This window comes from Cicer arietinum, chromosome 6, assembly GCF_000331145.2.
Source record: "Cicer arietinum cultivar CDC Frontier isolate Library 1 chromosome 6, Cicar.CDCFrontier_v2.0, whole genome shotgun sequence".
Lineage (NCBI taxonomy): Eukaryota > Viridiplantae > Streptophyta > Magnoliopsida > Fabales > Fabaceae > Cicer > Cicer arietinum.
Window position 1 is genome coordinate 35,716,190 of NC_021165.2, and position 9,992 is coordinate 35,726,181.

Sequence of the window (9,992 nt, forward strand, 5' to 3'; positions counted from 1 at the left end):
ATAATAATAATAATAATAATAATAATAATAATAATAATAATAATAATAATAAAAATATATATAATATATATAATAAATATATATACCTATATATATTAAATATCTTTAATTATAATTATATTGGTCTAACACTTAAAAGTAAGAGTATTAATTTGTTGAAATCCTCAATTTAAGTATAAGCTCGTCTAAATTTTAGTTCTAGATATAAAGTGCTACTAATGATCATTAGGTGTTTGAAGTGTCAATCTAGTTGGGAGTTCATTCCTCTATATTGATGTTTTTGAATGTTCTTAATTTATATATAAAAAGTCTAATTGAATAAGGTGGGATATAAGAATCAGTATAATGTGTGAGAATTAAGAGGCAATAACGTGTGAGATAAAAAAATATTATACCACTTGAGATGGAGGGGGTTATGGTGGAGAAATGTGTTATTCCAATGGGAGAGAGAACAATTAGACCGAATGTTGGAGGAGGTAGAGGATCGATGCTTATTTGTAGAAGTGAAAGATAAATGGGGTTAGACGATGGAATCCAAGAGGATATTTTCAATTCATTTGACATATAAGTTACTAATGGATGATCTAGGAGGTGGAGGAGTAGATCTTGACATCCCAATTAGGCATAAAATTTTACCATCAAATGTCTTATTGTTTGTTGGGAAACTATGGTTTAATAGAATCCCAACAAGGATAGTTTGACCACTCTTGGACTTATTGAAAGAGAAGCAAATATATTGTGGGAGGTTGTCGTAAAATGGAATCTACAAATCATCTTTTCTTTGAATGTCCGTTAACTTCACGAGTGTGGTATGATTTAACAATGTGTTTGAAAACCAAAATGGTGTTTCCAAATGAATGTATTGAAAAAATTAGCTTTGTGTGACACGAGTTTGTTTGTCGTTTGATTATCACTCCTACTTTGTTTGATTGGCTTTCTGTTTGCTTGCTTCACAATATCCCTATCGGCGTTATATTTTTGTTAGATTGGAGTGATTCTCGATCTAGGGTGCTGCACCACATCGGCGTTTCACACAATGTTGTTGTTGTTCATCTCTATGTATCGTGTTTCAGCATCTCCTTATCGTCCTATATCTCATTATGATATCTTAATCAAGATCGCATGCTTCAACAAAACCTATTGATGAGTTATTTGCTGCTGGCCTCGCCTTTTGTCGTCATGGAGACTAGATCAATGCATCTCCTTAGGTCTGTTTTGTTGAATATCAATAACACCAAACGTTTTGTCAACAACACTAGAAAGGATAATAGTGTGCCTCATCATCAAAGCTTTGCCCAAGCAGTGCCACAAAACAATGTTATCTCCACCGCTCAACTCCTAAAACTGTGTATTAAGGGCGACGAGGTATCTATTTCATACCTAATAAAGAGTTCATTGCATGTCTCGAGGCTTGCAAGAACCATCTATATGGCGTAATCATCCCTACCAAGGGTGGCAAATCTCTAAGGATTACTGAATTGAAGAGTAAGTTATCATCCCTGTGGAATTTGGCCAAACGCTGGGAAGTGGTCTCCCTTAGAAAAGGTTACTATGAGTTTTCTTTCTCATGTGTGGAGTACATCATCGAGGTTTGTTCTTTGGCTTCTTGGCAACTAAAGCTGATTCGTTTTTTTTTTCATGGAAGAAAGATTTTAATGCTTTATCTCTTAAACAAAAGTCCATTCAATGTTGGATTCATATTACTAACCTTATGCTGAAGTTTTGGAGGCCAATAATTTTATTCTAAATTGTTGTATGTATTGGAATTCCAATATGTCTTGATAGTACCACAAACATGTAGAGGCAAAACCTCAATTTGATGTTTTAAAGAAAACACTCATCTTTAATTATATTTTTAAGATTCATATCATTTTGCAATCTAACCAATGCTTTTGAGTGTCTATAAGATTGTTAAAATGAATTGATTTTAATCTAAGCATACCAATCTCAAAAGAACAAAGCATCACGGAAAATTATATAAGAAAAAAAATGTTCTCCTTGTTGGATTTTATGACATAGTTTTCTTTCTCAAATTTAAGCAAGTTTCACTATCTTAAATGCTTCTAAGCAATTTATAGTTGAAGTCATTTCAAAAATATTACATTTAAAACATATTTCACAAACAATTTTATTTGAGGAATAGTGAAAGAACATTCTTCATGGTACCAAACAAACGAATACGTCGTAAATGCTTTGATTGATCCATCTTCACTTTCAACACTATTTTCGGTTTTTATTTAGACCAATATGAGCAAGACAACTCACACTTGATAAACATTGTTGGCCTATGTTTTTGAAAGAAAAAAAACCTCTTTGTTCTACAACTTGCAAGCACAAAAAGACAAAAACCAAATACATACTAGTACAAGTGATAGTTGTTTTTTTTTTCTCTTCCCCATGCTGCATCAGAAAAATAACTTACAATGTCCCTTTGCTTAGATTTCGAAGTCACCTTTTTGTGACAAAAAGTAGAAGAACGATCTTCTCTTGAAACAAACTTTTTCTTTGAACTTCGCTAAAACATGAAGACACCTAATCAAAAAGATTGCTTTACAGGTTCTTGTGTCCAACAACTTTTTTTTTTCCTTCAGCAAACTAACGCTCTCGTCATCTATAAATAGGAATGGATGATGAAATGAAGAGCAAGAGCCTAAGAAACTATCCATCAATTACATGTTTTATTCTCCAATTACTCACAAGGCTCTTTTTATCATACACACCAACTTCATATATGCAATTTCGAAATCCATATTTCATAATGTGCTAATACATTTCATTTGCTTCTCAAATTTGTCTTTGAGCTTTCATAAGCAAAGAACCCGTACACTTATTCATATACTTGTAAAAGTTTCTCAAAATCTTTTTTAGGTCATTATTGAGAGAAATGTTGTATTAAGTCTGTTTAGAATGAGTTTGTAAGCCTACTAAGGTTGTGATAATACAAGTTATAAGCCTATTGAGGTTTTGATAATAAACAATATTTTGTAAAATTGTGTTTAAAAGATGTTGTCTTCAGCAAAATAGTGGAAGATCTCACAAGGTGTGAGGACTAGACGTAGTCCTAGATTTAGGGTGAACCAAGATAAATTTGTGTGATTCTCTTTACCTTAATCGTTGCCATTTATATTTTTCAGTAAACACTTCTGACTTAGAACGTTCTCTTTGTTTAAACTAACATTTTTATCCAAGTAACAAGTTGAGATATTTGCTTTCAATTTAAATTTGTAAAGGTTACAATTCAAACCCCCCTTCATGTGACATATTATTCTATTTCAATTGACATCTGAGCTCTACCTTTAAGGGTGATCATTCTTACCATTATAGAGCATTCTCAATAGGCTTAAACAACTTCATCAAATAGGACATCATTATCTCTTAGCTTAACTTTTTAGATTTACATCAATTATACTATTCATTTGTACTCCCAATTAAATAGTCAAATTTTTCAGTTAAGACACATCAACTCCTTCTACCTTCATCTTTCTCTTTTCATTTTCGAAAACATAAATTCACCATGGCAAGAACCAAGGAGTCTGTGAGAAAGGATGTTCATGATTGTCCTCCTTTGAATTCACCATGTCGTTCATCTCCTCTCTCACCAATCTCACATTCACCTTCTCCACAACCTAATTCTTCTAAAAGTCCCACACCTGATCACATTGCTAAAATGGAACCATTAGATATGACCCCTCTTCCCAATTATACTTTTAATACAACTATTTGTTTTTTATGTACAATAGTTTAAACTATTTGTTATATCATTTTTATTTTATTTTTTATAATAAATAACTGAGAAAAAATTGTTAATATTATATTAAAATTTGAAAACGATAAATAAATAAAAACACATTTTTTTTCATTAACAACGACAATTAACGAGTAACATTTTAGTGTGAGATAATATTTAAAAGGATTTTGCATTTTTTTTTTTGCTATAAAGATTTGTCAGTACTTTATTCATGGGAAAAGTAAGACAACGTTGGACAATAAAAGTACATTTAAAAGGAAAACTGAATTTCATGTGATATGGACAAAATCTGCTCTAAAAAGTTTCATATTTTATATATAAAAAAGGCTCTATATTTAAAACCCCAAATTTACTCATATTTAATAATAGTTGAAAATTGCACTAAATAGTTAAAAATAAAAAAATAAAAAGAAATTTTTTTAAACTAAAGTATAAGTAAGGCAAAACAAAGAAAAACAAAAGTTAATTGATAAATAAGAAAAAAACAAAGTATGTTAAATACACAAATGAAACGGATGACGTGGTGGAAAATAAAATAAAACAAAATATAAAGTAAAGAAAAGAAGAAATGATGTGCAATGAATCAAGTTTACAAAATGTACACGTAACATTCATTAGGGGTTTGACTTCACTCAAAGTTGCAATCTAATAGTGTGTCTACACTATGTAGTTCTAGAATGCTATATGTGCATAATTTTAAGTATTAATTAATAATTAAATAATTAATAATAATTAAAAAATAAAATAGAAATAACTTTATTATATATATATATATATATATATATATATATATTTTTTTTTTTTTTTACTATAAATAAGCAATACTATTGACACAAACATCATGAACTACTTGACACTGAATAACATTGAATATTAACAAGAGATATATAAACATTATAGAGAGAGAGAAGTTGAAGATAGAAATTTATATAATTTTCTAGTGATTTGTTCCAAATTCGTAAGATTTTCTTCTTTTTCTCTCCTTTTAATTTGATTAGTTTTCCCTAATTTTTCATCATTATATTTTACTTTTTCCATTTTTCGGACATAAATAATAGTGTAGAAGAAGGTGAATGATTTGTACAAGTTCAAACTATAAGTGTTCTATTAAAAAAAAATTATTTTATTGATGGAAATTTTGGATATGCATGTCATCATTTCAATTGAATTTTACTTTTCTGGTTAATTCTCGAAATCTTCACTCTTGATTTAAATTTATATTCTAGCTACGGTCACATACTATTGTATTTTGTAAGATGATATCTACTATTTACAATTAGATGCATATTGCCATGTTTATTCTCTTTGTGTGAATGTTTTGATCCTTAAAGACAACAAGAATGGAAAAACATTCCCTTTCAAACAATGAAGAAGAGCAAACTCATTTCATTTCTCCTTTCGATTCCAAAGACAACAAGATTGGAAAAAGTCATGGTAGTATGATGCCTAACTCAAGTCACCTTATTCACCAACTTGGTCGTGATTTATCAATCAATTGTCTCTTGCGACTGTCAAGGTCTGATTATGGCTCAATTTCTGTTTTGAACAAGAGTTTTCGATCACTACATATAGAAGCAGAACTATATCAACTCAAACGAAAAATGGGAATAATGGAACACTGGGTTTACTTTTCTTGTGAAGCCCCTCAATGGGAGGCTTTTGATCCAAATCGCGGTCAATGGATGCACTTGCCTATAATGAACTGAAGGGAATCCTTTAATTTGTCTGATAAGAATTCATTGGCTGTTGGTACCGAGCTTCTAGTTTTTGGCAAGGAAGTAATTACTCCAATCATTTATAAGTATAGCCTTTTGACAAATATGTGGTCAGTTGGAAACAAAATGAATACTTATAGATGGCATTTCAGTTATGCCAGCCTTGGTGAAATTGTCATATTAGCTGGTGGTCGTGATCCCTTTGACAATATTTTGAGCTTTGCTGAGCTCTATAACTCAAATACTGGAAAATTGGAGATCCTTCCAAACATGAATAAACCTCGGGAAATGTGTTCAGGCATATTTATAGATGAAATTTTTTATGTTCTTGGTGGGTTTGCTGCTGACAAAATAACACAACTTGCATGTGGTGAGGAGTTTGATATGAAAACAAAAAAATGGCGTGAAATACCAAACGTGTTCCCTATACAAAATGAAACAATTGAGACACAAACCTATTTTGGCCGACCACCTTTGATTGCAGTTTTTAAAAATGTATTATATGTTGCTGACTATGCAAAGCATGGAGTAAAAAGGTATGTTAAAGACAACAACTCATGGGTTACCATTGGAAGACTTCCTGATCAAGCCATCTCAATGAATGGTTGGGGACTTGCCTTTCAGGCATGTGGAGATCAACTATTAGTTCTTAAGGGTCCTATTTTTGAAGTTGGAGGCATGATGGAATTTAATGCTTGGGTTCCAGCTGAAGGCGCGCCAAAATGGAATCGACTTGTGAGAAAGCAAATAGCGAGTTTTTTTTGCAAAATTGCACTGTGATGGGATGTTAATATTGTTACATGTTGTAGGAATTTTATTTACTTTGATGCTTTAATTTTAGTCCAAAATATTGTTGTTCAATGACTTTGTGGTTTGTTATTAAGTGTGTTGATTTTACAATATTAGATTTTGTTGTGTTTGTTTTATATTATGTTAGGTGTTTTTAATTTCAATTTTCTTTTGGTGTTGGAGAGAAATATTAAATTAGATGTAACCATGGGCCTAAGGTTTTTATTTTTTGACATCAAAGATATATAGTTGTTGTTTTTTCCCTTCCCCATGCTCCATCAGAAAAACTACTTACAATGTCCCTTTGCTTAGATTTTGAAGTCACCTTTTTGTTACAAGAAGTAGAAGAATGATCTTCTCTTGAAAAAAAGTTACAATTGAACTTTACTAAAATATGAAGACACCTAATCAAGAAGATTGCTTTATGGATTCTTTGAACTTTACTCACAAGGCTCTTTTTATCATACACACTTCAATTTCATATATGCAATTTCAAACTCCATATTTCATAACGTGCTGATACATTTCCTTTGCTTCTCAAATTTGTCTTTGAGCTTTCAGAAGCAAAGAACCCGTACAGTTATTTATATACTAGTAAAAGTTTCTCAAAATCTTTTTTATGACATTGTTGAGAGAAATATTGTATTAAGTCTGTTTAGAATGAGTTTGTAAGCTTAATAAGGTTGTGGTAATACAAGTTGTAAGCCTATTGAGGCTTTGATAATAAAGAAAATTTTGTAAAATTGTGTTGAAAAAACATTCTCTTCAGCAAAATAGTGAAAAATCTCACAAGGTGTGAGGACTAGACGTAGCCCTAGATTTAGGGTGAACCAAGATAAATTTGTGTGATTCTCTTTACCTTAATTTTTTACTTTTTCACATTAATCACATCATTGCCATTTATATTTTTCTGTAAACACTTCTAATTGAGAACGTTTTCTTTATTTTAAACTAACATTTTTATCCAAGTAACAACTTGAGAGAGTTGCTTTCAATTTAAATTTGTAATGGTTACATTTGAACTTTACTAAAATATGAAGACACCTAATCAAGAAGATTGCTTTATGGATTCTTTGAACTTTACTCACAAGGCTCTTTTTATCATACACACTTCAATTTCATATATGCAATTTCAAACTCCATATTTCATAACGTGCTGATACATTTCCTTTGCTTCTCAAATTTGTCTTTGAGCTTTCAGAAGCAAAGAACCCGTACAGTTATTTATATACTAGTAAAAGTTTCTCAAAATCTTTTTTATGACATTGTTGAGAGAAATATTGTATTAAGTCTGTTTAGAATGAGTTTGTAAGCTTAATAAGGTTGTGGTAATACAAGTTGTAAGCCTATTGAGGCTTTGATAATAAAGAAAATTTTGTAAAATTGTGTTGAAAAAACATTCTCTTCAGCAAAATAGTGAAAAATCTCACAAGGTGTGAGGACTAGACGTAGCCCTAGATTTAGGGTGAACCAAGATAAATTTGTGTGATTCTCTTTACCTTAATTTTTTACTTTTTCACATTAATCACATCATTGCCATTTATATTTTTCTGTAAACACTTCTAATTGAGAACGTTTTCTTTATTTTAAACTAACATTTTTATCCAAGTAACAACTTGAGAGAGTTGCTTTCAATTTAAATTTGTAATGGTTACAATTGAACTTTACTAAAATATGAAGACACCTAATCAAGAAGATTGCTTTATGGATTCTTTGAACTTTACTCACAAGGCTCTTTTTATCATACACACTTCAATTTCATATATGCAATTTCAAACTCCATATTTCATAACGTGCTGATACATTTCCTTTGCTTCTCAAATTTGTCTTTGAGCTTTCAGAAGCAAAGAACCCGTACAGTTATTTATATACTAGTAAAAGTTTCTCAAAATCTTTTTTATGACATTGTTGAGAGAAATATTGTATTAAGTCTGTTTAGAATGAGTTTGTAAGCTTAATAAGGTTGTGGTAATACAAGTTGTAAGCCTATTGAGGCTTTGATAATAAAGAAAATTTTGTAAACCCCCCCCTCCATTCTTGTGATATAATATTCTACTTCAATTGACATTTGAGCTCTACCTCTAAGGGTGATCATTCTTACCATTATAGAGCATTAGGCTTAAACAACTTCATCAAATAGGGTATCATTATCTCTTAGCTTAACTTTTTTAGATTTCCATCAATATACTATTCATTTGTACTCCCCTTTAAATAGTCAAATTTTTCACTTAAGACACATCAACTCCTTCTTCCTTCATCTTTCTCTTCTCATTTTTGAAAACATAAATTCACCATGTCATGAACCAAGGAGTCTGTGAGAAAGGCTGTTCATGATTGTCCTCCTTCGAATTCACCATGTCTTTCATCTCCTCTCTCACCAATCTCAGATTCACCTTCTCCACAACCTGATTCTTCTAAAAGTCCCACACCTGATCACATTGTTGAAATGGAACCATTAGATATGACCCTCTTCTCAATCCTACAACCTCAACTCCATACATTACAATCACTTATTCACACTTGGTTAAATCCAAGAAGACCAAATATGGTGATTTTGGAAAAATCAGAAGGTCTTCACACATTTAAGCTAGAATTGATACCGAGAGGAACGTTGAGAATGACCCCACTATACACTCCATCCATGATAGTGATTTTGAAGAAATTCATTTTCCGCTAAAAAATCTTTCTCCTAAATCTTCTCATAATAGACCAATTCCACCTCTTTTTAAACCTTCTTCTAATTTATCACAAAAACCATCCTCTACTAAATCTCAAACCAAACCAAAATCATCCTCTTATGTCTCTTTTAAAACACCTTCGAAAACAAAATCCAAATCTACTCTCAAAGCTTACGAGCCAATTCCTAACAAACCAAAGAAAACCATTTCAAAGCAGCAACTCCTTTCTACCAAATTCTTTGAAAAATCAAAAATCAAAATCATAGGAAAGAAGCCACTCTTTCATTACCTTCCTAAGAATTACAATTTCAAAACATAAGCCAACAACCCCCTCTCTTTTATTATGGCCATGATTTGATACTTAAAGAAAAATGGATTGATATATCTATCGAATAGGTCGATACCTCAACTTTGCCAACTTCTTCTTAAAGGGATTGATCTAATGAAGTATACAGGTCCATTGGACTAGACGAACTTCTTTGAAATTCAAGAAGTTTATTATCCAAAAGTTATTTGAAGCTTTTACTTCAAATCAAAAGTCTTTGTAGACAAGAACCTTCTTATCTCCACCCTCAAGGAAATTGACATCACTCCCTTATCATATGATCTCTAAAACCTTGATGTCAATAAAAAGACCACAATCTCATATGACATGGTTTTTATAAAAAATTTCAAGTTTTTTCAAAATTCCTCTAAATGAGAAGTCTTTCTCACATCATTTTCAAAATCACCATAAAAAGTGTGAGCCACATAAAAAAGGACCCTTTCTAAACAAGGAAGAAAACTACATCAATCTCACCTGGAGATACTAGTCCCATGGATGATTGAAAGACTACAAAAAAGGAAAAAGATTGAGAGAACCCAACAGGTGAACAAAATGGAATAATTGCTTGAAGAAATTTTAGAGGAAACAAAACGTTCTTCAAAGGGAGAGAACTTTCTCATAAGGGAGATAACGTTCTCCATGAGATTGTTGTTGATATGCCGTAAAATGTTGCTGATTTTGATCACGCAATGAACAATGATTAAATCAACTTTGAAATGATTGTTGAACACACCTGC

At 31.2% G+C, this 9,992-nt stretch overlaps 1 pseudogene; it reads left to right on the plus strand.

Moving 5' to 3' along the window:
• Positions 1 to 4,993: 4,993 nt before the first annotated feature.
• Positions 4,994 to 6,254, plus strand: LOC101497646 (F-box/kelch-repeat protein SKIP11-like; annotated as a pseudogene).
• Positions 6,255 to 9,992: the final 3,738 nt, after the last annotated feature.